This window comes from the organism of the source record quoted next, unplaced genomic scaffold (genome assembly GCF_019419815.1).
Source record: "Pyrus x bretschneideri cultivar Hongxiangsu unplaced genomic scaffold, Pyrus_bretschneideri_v1 Contig70, whole genome shotgun sequence".
Lineage (NCBI taxonomy): Eukaryota > Viridiplantae > Streptophyta > Magnoliopsida > Rosales > Rosaceae > Pyrus > Pyrus x bretschneideri.
The window spans coordinates 999,869-1,003,903 of NW_025999810.1; the positions used below are offsets into that span (position 1 = coordinate 999,869).

Sequence of the window (4,035 nt, forward strand, 5' to 3'; positions counted from 1 at the left end):
TAGGGTTTTCCCAACGGAATGGTTCATCGGACAACCACTAGGACGTCGTGAAGTGAAGGTTCTACCACTGTTTTTTTAACACATCATCGTCATCATTTGCCCAACAATCCGAAATTGTAAGCCGACGAAAGTGGTCATGGGTCAAAGGTTACTTAGCCAAGAACTTGGTGATCGTCCTACAAACATCAATGCATTGCGCGCCATTTTTTTTTTCTTTCGGCGTCAAAAGCTTGCTCGACAGATAATTTCTTGCCCTACAAATTCTGTCTATCTTGGAAGGTTTCAGTAACCTCTAATTGTTGACCGAATTTGCCCTACGAATTGAGGATTTTATCGGAAAAAGATTGTTTAACTGACGAAATCTTGTTCGACAGGAAAGTTTTCGTAGGACAAGTCCTATTTTCTAGTAGTAAATTAAGACGACGTACGTTCTAGTTACATACAAATGACACATAAATCAAATACACATCATTTATTTCCTCTGCCTCTAAGAGTTAAAGGCTCTTTTATCTTATCTAATCGATTAAGAAGAAGTACATGCAAGTTACATATAATCGATGAGTACATCAATTTTTGACAAAAGCTAAATCCACTAACATCACCAAGTACATGTCACACTGCCACATCTAAAGAGAAGGACCTTTTGTTTCTAATTGGATCATGCCACTCTTATTATTGCCATCACCACCATGATCGACTTGGGCTCTGGTTTCGAGCTGTGCATTGGCTTCTTTCCACTTATGAAACTTGCCAAACAAGACCTCCATATCTTCTAGGGTTCTACCTTGTGTTTCCGGAAGCATCGTATAGAAGAACAACCATGCAACAGTAGCAATTCCCCCATAAAAAAAGAAGGCTCCGCCCATCGTGATGGCCTTATACAATGAAATAAACGTCATTGAGAGGACCCCACTCACCACCCTATTCATCGCCACTCCGATACTGCATCCTTGAGCGCGTAGCCTCAACGGAAAGATCTCAGAGCTATAAACCCACGTGATGGGCCCCAACCCGATAGAAAAGAACGCAGCGTACGCTAATACCATGGTCAAGCACAATGCGGTAGTCCACGTCATCTTAGCCCCGTGGTGCTGATCGATGATCGTAAGGCCCACAGCGAGAGATCCGAGGGACAATACCATCCAGCCACACTTGTTAGAAGCAGCGGACGCCGTCCGATCCGATCAATCAAAAACGTGGCGACCAGGATAAAAATGGTCTTGGCCAATCCAACGGCTACAGTGCAGAGTAGCTTGTGGTCGGAGTTGGTTATCCCAGCCTTCTCAAAGATTCTTGGGCTGTACAGAACGACGGCGTCGATACCCGAGGCCTGCTGAAAAAAGTGGATACCGACGGCGCAAATTAAAATGTGACGAACGGCCGGCGTTGGACGGAGGAACAACTCTTTCCAGACATCTTGGCCTTGGCTGCGTTTGACGACCTGAACGACGTCATCGGTGCAGTACTCGGGGATTCCTGCAGCTTCCTTGATGTCTGCTAACCGAAGCAGGGACTCCTCTTTGGAGTCTGAGGTTTTGTTGAGAACACGTGTGGCGTCCCCGAGCCGTCCCTGCATGACGAGCCAGCGCGGCGACTCCGGCATGGCTAAGACGCCGACGCCGAGAATAACGGAGGGGACTGCGCCGATGCCGAGCATGAGCCGCCACCCTAAGTCAGTTGGAAGCTTCGAGAACGCATAGTTGGACACGTAGCCCAACAGTATCCCTATATTGACAAAGACCTAGTATACATTCGCACAAATCAATTAATAAAAACATAATCAATTCATACTAAAAACAAAATCAATTCATATTTGCATATTCCAAAATTGCTTTTCTTTAACTAATAAATGAATTGAAGCTTTTCAAAGTGATTTTTGCATTTTTATTTTATTTTTTATAAATATTTTAATCATCTATTACGTAATTTGATTTTTAAATCTATTCAATTCACATGTTAAAAAAAAAAAATATGAGTGCATTAGAGAAAAAAAAAAAGTGCAGAAAAGTCATTGTCCAAAGTTATCTTTTTATACCAATCTAACATTTTCTTGTACAAAATGTTAACTTTTTTATTTTATTTTTTATTTTTTATTTATTTTTTTGTGTGGAGGAAAAGAAAAAAAAAATTCCTTAAAATCACACAAAAGAATAACTCCGACATATCGAAAATGCTCACAGGTTGTTTGGTATCCTTCTTGAATCCAATTTTTGGTTTTGAAACTAATGAGTATAAAGTAATTTAGCTACATTCATCATTTTTGAAAATGACAAAATTGGATCCAAGAAGGATACCAAACAGCCCCTTATATTTTCTATGATGATTTTCCTTAAAGTGTTCAAGGTGAATGGTTGTGTTAGGTCTCGCCGACATTCTGCCTGTGGCTTGGGTATGAACTTGTGATAAGCTCTAGTTATGGCTGTTTCGCTTCATGCAAAATAATACAGCTGTTATGGATGCATATAAACCAACCTCTGGGAAAGATGTGAGGAACCCACGAGATGACGCTGGCGAGACCTCGGCGGTGTAGACAGGAGCGATCATGAGGGCATACCCGATGCCTATCCCAGCCACAAACCGGCCGACCATTAGAAAGACATAGTTTGTGGCGAATCCCATAAGAATAGCTCCCGTGAAGAAAATGGCCCCAGCGAGGACTATGGTGTACCGGCGACCAATCCAGTCGGATGTTCTTCCGGCAGCGGCAGAGCCGATGAGGGAATAGACGTTTATAATACCGAGTAGGATCTCAATTTCGACGTCCGAAATTTTAAGGTCCTCTTTTATGTAGATTGCAGCTCCACTCATCACACCAATGTCTGTAGATGAAATAAAACCGACATCAACACATGTAAAACTATATTGTTGCAAAAAATATTGATGGCAACGAATTGCCTTAACAAATTATAATAATTTGAGATGTTCTGTCGCGCCCCAGTTTTGTATGATAAAAAACCATAAAAAACAAAGGAAATTTGATTTGGATTGCAAAATATTTATCGTGTACTCTTTTCAATAAAAAGGATAAGAGAGGAAAAAGTGGATACTATTATTTTGAAGAGCTAATAACAATACCGAAACAAATTTGAGGAAGCAAAGTATGAAGTATACATACTTACCATAACCTAGCAAGATTGAAGTCATGGAAGCCAAAATGGCACAAGCAAAGGCATACTTGTTTCTTTTGGGTTTCTTTGGGGGATCAAATTCGGAGAGGCCTCCGCTCCCGGGTTGTTGGCTGACGGCATTATCTTCAGCTCTCCGCCCGGCCATCTTCTCAGAGAAAAGAGATGTGGAGGGGGACCAATGTGGCGTCTAATATTTGCAGAAGTGCAATTTAGAGAGAGAGAGAGAGTGAAAGAGAAACTTAATCATGTGGATGTCAGATGTTTTATGAGAACTTGAGGTGGTAAGGGCTTAAATAGACACTAAAAAAGTTCACATCACTTTCATAGCATAGACAGAAACGTGAGTCACTACTCCTCTCCCTCTCTCCTCTCTCCCTCTCTCCCCATCAGTTCTTCCATCCCTGGAACATATCCGTACAAAGTAATGACAAAAAAGATAAAATATAGTAACACTGTTTCTTTGGTTATCTTTTTCTACGTGGGGCGATGAACAACCGACCATTTCTTTGAAGATAACGTACTCATTTTGAATAAGAGAACGTGTGTATATTACCACAGCCTGAATTATTTTTTTATTTCTATTCAAAAAGAAAAATATACTCATTCATGCAATGAAATAAATATAAATGCGAGTTTTGTAATGTGAACTCTTAATTATGTAGAACATCAAAATAAATGGTATAAAGAATTAAATCAATAACTAAGATAAGAGATTCATTATCACTTGGAGTCACTTTAATCACATCTTAAACCCTCAAATTAGTAGAGATTCTACCTTAAATATGTGTACAGTAAATCACATCGGATCATTACAATGAGCATTTACGATACATGTATGTACAACTCAAATAACGAATGAGCATTTCCGATACAACACATACTGTTAAATTGATTACACTTTAGTATA

The 4,035-nt window shown here is 40.1% G+C and overlaps 1 pseudogene; it reads right to left on the reverse strand.

The window, feature by feature from the left end:
* Positions 1-453: 453 nt before the first annotated feature.
* Positions 454-3,350, reverse strand: LOC103936915 (annotated as a pseudogene).
* Between the last annotated feature and the right edge of the window lie 685 nt (positions 3,351-4,035).